Raw genomic sequence first — 12138 nt, forward strand, 5'->3', positions numbered from 1 at the left:
CTTTCTGACACACAGGGACACGTCCGGAAAGGCAGGAGGGGAGCGTCAATTAGTCAGCTTCCCCATTAGGTGCCAGCCTTGCTGAAACCCCAACACCTGTAGCAACAGGCATTTTCATCAGAAATAGATTATGGAAATAACATTCCCCTCTTAGTGAAGACCATTTTCAGTAGCCAGGGTGGGGGAACAACTACCCATATGTGGAGTTAAACCGCAGAACTGATTTAATGATCTGACATGTTGGAATCTAAATTTGCAGGGACTTACCCATGTGATTAAGGATATACAAAAGCCCTTGAATGTACGTTGGTTTTGGGTCTGCTCCAGAATGCACTAATGCCATTGATTTCAATTTACTCTGGATAAGGTCACTGGTGGCTGAATCAATCTCATGACTCCAGAAACAAGAGGAAAGGCAAAGAAAGAATAATGGCTCAAATCAGGAAATTAATGAAAGCCAGTCCTAGGTGCTTGTATTTAGTAATCACATTTAAAATGCTTCTGAGTTCCCTGGTAGTTAAAAATCCAGTTTCTGCCTCCCTCTTTCTGGTTAAAGTGGAAACACTTGAAATAGACTTTGTAGGATTTGCTTAAAACTGTTTTACAATGAGATAGTTTATAGGGAGTCAATCACATCCATTTTCGCTACAGAGATTTAGGAATTGATATCAAATCGTTGTTATAGCTGGAAAAATAGCATGCACACATTTAAGTTCTCAGCTCATCTAGAAAGGTAAGATAAGTTCTTTCATTTTAGCTATTTGTTTTCTTATGTCTCAGTGTACTGTGTCAGGTTTCATCCTGACAGAGAAGGACAGGGCTTCCCATGGTGTAGGATGTGAGTTTGGTAACTGTCTGTGTAGCTCTCTGCTGGGTGTTGGGGAGTGCATGGCAGCACGTGTGTAGAGCACAGGTGGAGAGGACAAACCAGGTATATAACATAGCATTGTTGACCCCAGGTACAGCAGAACACGATCATTGTTGCATCTTTTTCTTTGAAATTTAAATTCATAAATGTGAGATAACTATTGTTTATTCCGTCAGTAAAACCTTCCTTCGCTAAGGATCTTTCCCCTGTTGTTGATGTGCAGGGGAGGCAAAAAGCTTTGAAAAATCATTCAGTGAGGTTAAAAACCAAAATTCTTTTTGCAATCAAAAGCTTACCAGCCGATCAAACTGTTTCATCTGGAGACCCCTTTTTGACAATGAGTGTCTGAGGAGATCCATGCACCACCCCTACACATTTCCTTTTATTCTCCCACATACCTTTACTTGGTTCTGCTGTTTATCCTCTCTGCCAGCTACCCTAGGCTTAGATAAGTGTTTACTGCACTAACATGTGCTGATCCCAAATGCTTTTAAAGTATTTGCTTTATGAGACTGACAGTTGTGTTGGTAAAAACAAGAATAATTTTAATTTCCAAAGAGCATTTTGCTTTCCAGAATCCTGGTGTCATTCTGGAGAAGTTTCTGTGATATTTTAAGAATCAGCTCAAGACTTCCAACCATGCGCCACTCCAGGGAGGGCAAAAAATCAAATTTGCCCTCCAATGATCTGAGTAATTATTGCAGGATAAAAAAATAACATATTGGGATTACAATATTCTGTATTTATGTTATATTACACAATATTATATTAAATTATTATACAGCTGGGTTGATCCCCTCCTACCTCAGTTCTATGGCTCCACTGTGGTGAGGGGCACTGGGGGCACTTGGGATCCTGGCTGTTTGCTGATCTCATGCTGGGACAAGTGAATATTGGCGCTGAAGATGGCTTGGATTTGCATTAGTATAAGGCATTGAAGTTTAACAGGTAGTGTTACTGGGATGGATGGATGGATGGATGCATGGATGGATGGATGGATGGATGGATGGGCAAACTCTGTCTCTCTGTACTTAGATCAATCCACTCCATCTCACCTTATGCCCGCCCATTTAAAATGGAGCTGGGTCAGCCCCTCAGTACGTATATCCCTGCTGTGTATATCTGAAAGGAACTGATGTAGCTCATGGCTTCAATGCATTTGTCTGTTTAGTCAACCTGTAACTAGTTGAGGACAAGATTCTGCCTTGAATTTTGTTCTAACAAAAGCCATGGCATTCCTGCCAAAAATAAGCTCTATCTGCACAGGCAGTGGCTATATCTTATGATGACTTAGAATAGAAATTAGATGGAATAAATGCAGTTAGAGAGTGAGCTAATGGCCACTCCCTTAATAAGGGTTGTAATTTGAAGAATGCAGAATCTGTTTGTCCACCCTCGTGGGAATTCTCATCTTGGGAAGAATAACTTACTGGTTAAACCCACAAATCTAAGTACTTGTTTCTTTGCACAATTATTTTTAAACCAGTTCAGAAGAGGACTGAGATAAAATTTACTTTGGTGGAAGTCTCCAAAAAATTGGTTTCAGGCAATTGATGTTGCAGGATCCTGTTCAGCTGGGTGTAGCTAGCTGGGAAATGCATGACCAGGAGGCTTAATACGTGCAAAAATTTACCGAATAGCAGAAGTAGTGCCTGGGAACAGGCTCCAATTCCTCTTAAGGTATGTCCTTTTTTATTTCATGAAGATTTTGACTTTTTCTATTACATCAGTGCTTTTCTGATTTTTTGAATCTGTACTCCCTCTTCCTTTATTTTTTCTCTCCATGCATGCCTGAATTAGCATCCTGCTACAAACCAGTTTTGTTGTCAAGAGATCTGGAGTAGAACCTGCATTTTGCAGTTCCACAATGTTCCTCTGTCCTTGGTATGAGGTGATACTCTGTAAATTTGCATCAAATTGAGTAACCCTTCTCCTGATCTCATGGATGGATTTTTTCCTGCTGGAATGAGCTGACACTTGCAGACCCATACACTGCAGCACTTGCAAAGCTGGGACTAATGCTGGATGTTTTGAAGCATATGTTATTGCATGTTATTTGTGATACTTATTGCTTTCATAGCCCACATAATCTTCAAAACATTTTGGGGACTTCCTCGATCAGAGCTCAGTGGGTCAAATGCACACTTGATGATCGTGATGTAAGATGGTTCTTTGTGTGCTATGGGCTGGTTAGCCACATGGATACAGGGGGATTTACAACACAACTCCTTCAAAGTCACGGATCTAGGCTTGCAATGGAGCAGTTCAAATGATCTCCATGGCACTAGGGTCGTGCTTCCACTCGGTACATGCACTGGGCAAATCAGGGACTCCATCATTAAGGCCACGCAAATTACTTGATGACACTGTTGTAGTCAAAAGCAAGATCTTCATCCTGTGCTAACTACATTATTCAGCTGTGTCCTTTCAACTAGCTTGATTTACATCAGCCCCAAGGTTCATCTGCTCGCTGCAAGCAGACAGAAATTTGGGTTGCTACTTCTCTTACGTGTAGCAATTGAGAACACCATAAAAACTTGGCTTCAACTCATCTCTGAGCTCAGGTTTCTTTCTTGTTGTGTGTGGAATGTGCAAGTTGGGTGTTTGGATGCAAGTGGTGAGGTGTTTCCAGTGCTGAAGCTCCTTGTGCAGGAGCACATGCAGATAAGAGAACTCCATCTGTCACAACCCTCGGTGCTGCCCTGCCTGTGTTTGAAGTTCTGACTTGAAAGGGCTGACTTCTGAAAACTGAGGCACAGACTGCCAGCAAGAGCTCAATGCCACAGGGTGGGTTGGGACTGCCTGTACTGCCTGTACTGGTCCTTGGGTGAGCACCCTGTGCCTTACTGCACCTGGGCAAGCTTCAGCTCCAAACACCAGCTGGTCTTGGACCTCCAGCTCAGAGGAGGAAAGGTCAGTGTTATGCCCTTGTCACTATCTGAACAGCAATGTTTGGAGCTGTTTCCTGCTTTCTTATATTTTTGCCTTTGGAAAGCAAGAGAGGTTTCTTCAGAACATATTGTAACTGATGTTGAACTAGCTTAAATCTTGTGAAGATGGAAATCTGTAGTTCTGTAACCTTTAAAATTAGGAATTAATTAGGAATTAGGTGAAACTTTTATCTCAGCTTAATAAAGACATGTGCTCTGTGCTTTAAAATGCATGCAGATTTGCACCCCTGGTTACATATCTTTAAAATAAACAGAAGAATTAGGAGAATGCAGGGGAACATTCTGAAAAAGGTGCTGCTGACACTTAATGTTTCTTTTTCTCCCTGCACAATTTGCATTTTGAAGCTGGTTGGGTTCTTAATTTTCTGCTTTCCCTGCAAATACTGTTTATTCATTCTAAGAAAACATCAGTTGGGTAAACAGAAGTATTTATGTGTGTAGCACTGCAACTCCTACTAAGATGCAAATTGTGCTGCAGGGAAGATAGTTTGTGCTTTTCTTTCCTCTCCTCTTTTCTTTTTTGACAGTCAGTTAATAAAGACTCAACAATAAGCAGCTGCCTGTGATGTCATTTGGGACTTTGTCCACAGAGCTTGTATTTACAAGTACTGAGCAACTACATAGCAGCAGAAAACCCAACTATCAGCAAACTTCATGTGTGCTGTTGCTGGAGGACTTCAGTAGTGCTCTGGATGGTGTAGAAAGCTAACTCTGTTCTTCTAACCACAGACTTTTAAAGCTTGGTAAATAAACACTGGATAAACTCAAGAGAATTTCTGGACTGCAAAGACTTACGGATCTGAGTTCTCCAGGGCTGGCATGTTTTGACTGAACTGCTGCAAGTAAGACTTTTGCTGTTTCAGTGTTTTTATCATCTCTGTAAGGCTTATTTTTTTTCTAGAAGTGTGTCAGCATTGCTATTCGTAGTTTAACTTTAATTAAAAGAGAAGCAAGTATGTAGTTGTTAGGAATAATTGCAGCCATGCATCTGAGTGTTTCAGCAACAGAATAAAGGAAGATTGGAAACTTCAATTTTACTTTTGTTTGCCTGGGATTACACTGAAGTGACTCTTAATATAACTGGTGAAACTTTAAGATTCTTAAAAATGGTGAGAATTGTCATTAATTGAACAAAGAAAAGTCTGCCTTAAAAGATTGTTCTTTATCAGCTCGTGGCATTTATTTGAACATTCACAGCTAATGTGAATTTTTAATATAATTTTCTTATATGTTTTAATACAGTTTCTTTTAGAAAAAAGTTTTCCTTCCTATGCAGGCAGAGATTTAAAGCAAACTTTGGCTGTTTCTGGTCTTATGCTCTGTTCAGGTTATGGAGATAGATAAGTTTGGAAGAAAGACTCATGCACTGCTTTGAAATCTGGTGCCTTTTGGAGTAAATGAATTAATAGTTATATAAGAAATAGGTGCTTTTTGTGGGTTTTTTTTTGTTGTTTTGTTTTGTTTTTTGAGAAATTATGTTAGAGTTCTGTGTTAGAATCTTTAAACATCAGAGCAGAAACTCTACTACTTCTGCTGTGAGAAAAACTTTATTTCTGCACTGCCTGCTGTTTGGAGACAGAATTATGTTTATAGCCATGTAACTAATTTTCATGACATTTAGGTGAGATTGTCACAGTATATTCCCATTTTACAGAGATAGAAACTGACCCCTAGAAGTGATTTATTAACATGTGATATACACTCTTCAAATGCTGGTAACAAACTCCATCTCTCCTGCTTTTCAAATCTGTCCTTCACCAGAAGCCCATTCAAATTATTGCAGTTTCAGTTGTATTGGCTCTTCCAGAGAGTAACCTGATCACAGTACACTGTGTGAGAAGCTCTTTTACTTCTTTTTACCTCTGTTTAATGATCTGTCTTCATGGAGACAAAGCACATTTCTGAAGAATGAAATCAGGGCAAGTAGATGAGGCCGTGTCAGCACAAATCAGTCAAACAGGAATTGGAGGATTTTATTTATTTATTTATTTTTTCTTCTCCTGCCACTGACTTTATCTACAAGGCCTCTCAGTTGCAACGTATTACTTTGTACTAAGTTTTGGGTGGCTACAACTGCTGATGCCTCTCCCAAGTGACCTTGTTTCTGTAGCAGATCAAAACCTGTCTGTCTTTTCTTTTGATGTTTTAATGTGGCTTGGCATGTCAAGATGTTGTGTAACTTAGGACCCGTTGTTCTGTCTTTGGAACTGAAGTGTATTCTCCTGGAAGAAAAAGTAGCCCTGAATTAACTCTGCATTTATGCTATGCCATGAAAATGGTAAAGGCTTTGAGGATTTAAAATAGGGGCCTAAATGCATAGAGGTTTTTTTCTTTATGTGTTCACCATCCTCCTTCAGAAATACTATAAACAAGGTTTATATGTTTTTTGAAAGACCTTCTTGTAGCTCAGGAGCTTCCACTGAGTTTAGAAGTGCAAAACAGGTATCACGATGGAGCTTTTGTTGGGGGAAGGCAAAGGCTGAAGGCTGGATGCTCTGATCCCTTTGCTGACTCCTGTGAGCCAGTCCTTCCTTCCCTCTGTCAGCCTGTGGTCAGCAATGATTATCTGCCACTGCACACTAATAAATGTATTTACATTTGCAAAGTTCAGGTATTGTGTTGGCAAATGCCTAGAAAACTTTTGAAACAAAGTGAGATTAAAACAATAATCAGTGTCCTCTTACCTTTCCCACTTACGTTAATTTTACATGCAAGCCCTGATTATACAAAGGTGAATCTTACTCTTGTTTTAAGAACAGTTCATGGGCTTTTCTGCTCTCGTTCTTGTGTGTAGAATGAGTTGTATGTAAGTGTTTTGAGGCTTAAACAAGTAGAAATCCTGCTGCATTAAATGCAAAGTGGGTGCTGCATACAGTTCCACTTCAGTCAAGAGCAAACCTTCAGCTAATTACTGTAAGAGGAGTGGACTCTCAGAACTCAATGAGCTTGGGGCCATTTGATTTTCATTTTTCTTTTTTTACATTTTCTTTCTCACATTTACATCTTCTTTCCTGTATTTCATTGTGTCAAAATAGTCTACAAAGCAGGCTCTGTTTTCAGTAGAGCAATCCCCCGTTTGGATTTTTGCTGGATAAAAGCTACAGGTCTGAGCCCAAGGATACCGTATATGATCTGATAACATTCTGGGATGGCATTAAAGGGGACAATTGCCAGCAGACTGTCAATTCTTCAGGCATTCTTGCCATTTGAAAAGAAGCAGAATGAGAGCAGAGTCCAGCCTGTCATCCCCTGACAAGCAGGACTGAGACTGGGATAAAAGCCATGGAACAAAGGTGCCAAAGGGAAGCTGTGCTGAGAAGCTCAGCGCAGTTCAATGGGGCCAAACGCAAGGAGGTTCTGTGGCTCCTGCTTATGCTCAGCTCCCAGCATCATGGGAGTTAAAATAAGAAAAATCCACACTAAAGTTGTTAATATACTTTTGAAATTTTAGTATTAAAAATGTTTTATTGCTAAAATAAATGGACCGTGTAAATAGAACACATTAACACTTGTAGCACTATTCTGTAGTATCTAATGACCTCTCATATACCATACAGGATTTCACTACGTATTCTCTGGTGGTTGCATAATTTCGTCATGATGCTTTTGGAGATGAAAATGTTGATAACTGTTATCTGAAAGGTGCTTATAACCCTTGTATGATTCCACTGACTGGCACCAGGTGACTCACAGGGATGGGGTCTGTGACGCAGTAGTGGGCTCTGGGAGCTGGCAGCACTGCTGTCTGTGGGCTGTGAATGACACAGACCCTGAAAAACAGCATGGAATATAAAACAGTGGATTAAAATGATATTGCTGAAAAATGGGCTATTAATATAAACATGAAGCAAGAACAAAGACTTCTGTTAAACCATGTGTTTGAAAAGCTTTCCACAAGACAACGCTATTTGTTTCCCAGAGCCAAACCAGCCTTGGATGGTTCCCATACAATAGCAGAACCAAATGTGTGTCATGAATTCTATTCTTTGACAGCACTAATTGATTATTATAATTCATCGTTATCTAAATTGTTATATTCAACAGTTTACTGTATCCTTTTGTTTCTTTGTTCCTCAGACATAATACAAATAGGAAGAGTTAATTACCGCAGTCAGCAAAAGAGGCAGGTCTCATTGTCTGCCTCACTTTGATTGAAGATGGTTGATTCACCACTGTGGATTTTCAGTAGTGATGGAGGGAGAAAAAGAAGCAGGAGTTCTTCTGTAGCAAATTTGCTTTTTGGTAGTAGTTGCCATTTGTATTTTGAATACTCTTTGCAAATGGGCTCTATCATTGCCTGTACTAATTGTGCAAACAAAAATCATACATGTGATCCAGTTCTCTTTGGAATAGATGGTACTTCTTGGGGGATATAGCACAATTTGACACACAAGTAAGAGGATTGCATTCACCTCTAAAATGACTTACTGCACTGGCCACCTGGCTTTTTCTCCAGTGCTCTGGTGATGGCCAGAGCTGCTTCTGCTGGGTAAAAGCAGCAGTGCTCTTGGCTGGGGTGCTTGAGAGCAGATTAAGTGATGGTTTAATTTCTATGAATTCTTAATGCTCCAGCTAAAAAACATCTGTTTTCTAATATTGGGTGTAATTTTGCTGTAAAATTACAGGAGGATCTTTTTAGACTCTCAGCTCACTGGGTCAGACAAAATGGTTCATAGTGATAAGATTTTGGGGGGTTATTTTGCCAGCAGAGGGCCATGTTAAACTGAATAAAAAAACACCCTCTTGGTCTCACATTTTCAGTGAGTAACAACTTAAAGCATATGATTGTTTTCGAGGGCAAAATGAGTAAATAATTGGATTTTTTAGAAGCTACCGAATGATTAATTATTTAAAATAAGAATCGTATCATTTTACAGCACAACAGAGTTCTGTGTCGGTCTAATTAGATTGAATTCTGGTGTTTAAAATACATAATATCTACCTGTTTATTCTTAACTATTCAAGGTTGATAGATACATCCCTAATAAGTTATTAAGCTGACGTGATAAACAGCAGCAGCATGTGCTTTTGCTATAATGACACAAATGAGAAAAGAATTGTTTTTCAGAGGTACAATTACGTTTGTTTTTGATGTGGCCTCTAAACTAGCAGTTATTATTCAGCCTTGAGTGCTGCAGGAGTTGACCTTTGGCAAAATATTTTGTTATCCTCAATCTTTTATACAGGCCTTTTGTGAACTCTGCACAGCTCTCATTTTGCTGATTGCATTTCAAGTCATTTATTGCACAGTGTTTGCCCTTCTAGCAGATGTTAAAGGATTCCCTGCCTGCCCCCTTAAAGGCTACTCCTCCGCAGCATCTAATTATAGCCTACACAAAAGATTAACAGATGTTATAATTGTCTTTACTCATTGATTAAATAGTTTCTGCATGACTTGCTCTCCCTTCTCCCTCACTGCTGATTTGTGAGGTCTTCCTGGATAAGTCTCACGCATCTGCAATGTGTTAACTCTGACCATCTTCACAATTCAGGACTTTTTTTCCGGTTCAGTTTGAGCAGGGTATATGTGTTCTTCTGGGCAATACAACAGAAATGGATTAAAATGGGTGTGTGAACACTTGCTTTAATTACACGTCTGTTTTCCTCCTCATTTTAACCATTCCTTCTGAGGTTTCTGTGAAAAGCAGACTAGTTTTAATGAATATAAATTGATGGGTAGAAGTTAAACTGCTGAGATTTGTTTAGCAGCACGTTTGTCTCTGAATTTCAGTTGCCACTTACAGAGGAAATGAGTGGCTGAGAAAAACAATTTAGGGAGAAAATTCCTAGCAGGAGAAATTTTCTTGAGGACTTTGCAATAGGTTTCCAGCAAGATCATTAGAAAACTTCGGTTTCATTTTCTCACAAAATTAAGTTTACCCAATTCTTGAGCTATCCAATGTCTTCACTGTTCCAACCCTGAGATGAAGGCTCTGCTGTCGGGTGGGTCCACGGTTCTTTCCCTATGGACTGATGGTGACTAGCATAGCAACTGCTGTTTTATGTTCTTTTCAATCTTTTAACATCTTGAACTAGGTCAGAACAAACAATGTTTCTATTCAGAGAAATGAAACATCTTGTACATTATTGTGCTTACGCATCCTTTCCTGTTGGTTGGATTTCATGTAACATTTTCCTTAGTTCTTACGTTGACCCAGATGTGAGCCATTGGCAAATCCACAAAGGTTCATGTGACAGTCTCTCACCATCCCCCAGCTCCGTGGAGCTGCATCTGTCATTTGGCCTCAGCCTGAAGCTCTACCTCACTTAGCTCGTAATTAAGCAAAGTCAATGAAGGTCATTATGTCATGCTTTCTGACAAAACCTCTACTTGAGGTTAAAGAAGAGTAACAGGTTAAAGGTTTGATGTTTGAGTTATGGGCTTGGTTATTTAAATGCTAAAAGTTATTGTGCCATTCCCTCTGCTTATGTACTTTGCATCCTACTAATATATAAAACTGTTGCCCTGATTGCTAGACAGAGAAACCACCTTGCATTGAAACTGGGCAAATATTCTTCTGCCAAGACCCTCTTTCTGTTTTTTTGCCACAAAGATTATTCCTGCCTGTGTAGATCTCTGGGCAGTTTTTTATCAATCTGGTCTATCCTGTGCCGTTATGCTTTGTTTATAGTATGGAGATGTAGTCTCTTTACAGTGAATGCTGAAGTTAGCACTGGCTGTGAGATCATGCGATGGAACCTATAGGGCTTTTATCAGTGTTTAAAGTAGATCTTGTACTTATAATTAATGGATTTTATTAGGCTGAATAATAATATTTGCATGTTGAAAAGCATTTGTCCGGGGTTTCAAAACTGCTCTAGAAACAGAGGTACTTTGTTTGCGGGATTAACAAAGAACACTTTATACTTCTTGTTTTTACATGACATCTCAGAGCTGAATGATTCCCACTTATGAGCTGTGGGGAGCAGATTATAGAGTCATTGTGAGAAAATTCCACAGTGCCAACTGTGCCTTGAAAATGTATTTTAATAATATAGACACCTGTCCACTAACAAACTACAACATTTCATAGGGATCACTGAGCAGCCAGCTGATGAAAGTGACTTTCATTCAGTACAAACCCTGTATGGATTTGAGACAGTGATTAGTATGGACTTGAGATGCTGATCCAGAGGTTAAAGGCTGAAGTCCCAGCTAACAATAATCAGCAAAATATGGGGACTGAATAAATCTGGAGCTAGGTACTAGGTGATCTTTGCTGTTACACATAAAAAACATTTAGAAAGGAATGAGTTACTGAAAGTTCAGTTAAATCATATGGATTTTTAACATCCACTACTGGCTGTTGCTGCAGGAAAATTTTAAGGTGAAAACTGGCCTAACATTTCAATAAACAGTTCTCTGTCATGTCACTGGACGTTAACCCTAATTTTAGAAACTAAGATCTTCGTCTTTATCTTAAAATTGCGCAAATAAACGAAGGATGGTACTGGATGAATGAAGAGTAAACAGTTGGACAATCTAAAAATGTCTTGGACTGGCCATTCTCCTTGTCTACAGATTTTCAAGCAGGGAGACTTCTTTCATATATAATTATATGCCTTTACTAAAACTAATAACTTCCTTCCCTTAAGCTCCAATTCTGTCATGATGTTATTGATTGGGAATACATCATGATGTTCATAGGAAATAATTTCTGTCATTTATATTTACCAGTCTTTAATCAAGTGAATTGGTTTTCTTCTTGATTACCACAAAAATCTTCTGTTGCAAGAAAAAGCCTTAAAGAGACATTGATGAGAATTTACTGACTAGAGTATGGCTTTTGACACAGACCTGAGAGGGAAGTGGATCATAAGATGACCAAACATGATGATGTAGATGCAGGCACATACCAAGAATTCTAGCCAGTGTTTTCCTTGATTTTACTGATAGGCTCTGTCTTGATAGTACAGCACATGAAAACCCAGTCTTACCTTCTAGCCACTGTTGAGGAAGAAAGCTTACTTGTTTCAAATATTCCTTTCCCCCCAGGCTCCAGGTTTGCATCCTGTGCATTATAAGAAGATTCTGAGCTTCAGTCCCTAGATCCATCTTGGTATCTAACTTAACTGGCAGCTGTGGAGGCAGGGTCCCTCTGCTCTCATTTGAGAGAAGGAGGTTCACGCATGGATGAAGAGAGGCAGAGGTTAAGCTCTAACTCAAAGGGTTCTCACTCAAGAAGAGATGAAGGATGTAACCTTTCTGTATAGGTTTAGGGCACAGTCTTTGGGCAGAAAATTGGTATCCCATGATGCCAACTGAAATCACCCACTCATCGGGTGGATTCCGACTTAAAATGTAAGTCAGTGATCAGT

At 39.4% G+C, this 12138-nt stretch overlaps 1 protein-coding gene across 1 annotated transcript in view; it reads left to right on the forward strand.

Annotated features, from left to right (window-relative positions):
* The first annotated feature begins 4341 nt into the window (after positions 1–4341).
* NCKAP5 (NCK associated protein 5) overlaps positions 4342–12138 on the forward strand; it is a 337810-nt gene continuing 330013 nt past the window's right edge. Inside the window, exon 1 of the mRNA XM_085552172.1 lies at positions 4342–4661. The gene's annotated coding sequence lies outside the window, so the exon portion shown is untranslated. The remainder of the gene's footprint in view (positions 4662–12138) is intronic.

The sequence above is a fragment of the Coturnix japonica genome, chromosome 7, assembly GCF_054131305.1.
Source record: "Coturnix japonica strain WE chromosome 7, WE-NBRP24, whole genome shotgun sequence".
In the NCBI taxonomy this organism is placed as follows: domain Eukaryota; kingdom Metazoa; phylum Chordata; class Aves; order Galliformes; family Phasianidae; genus Coturnix; species Coturnix japonica.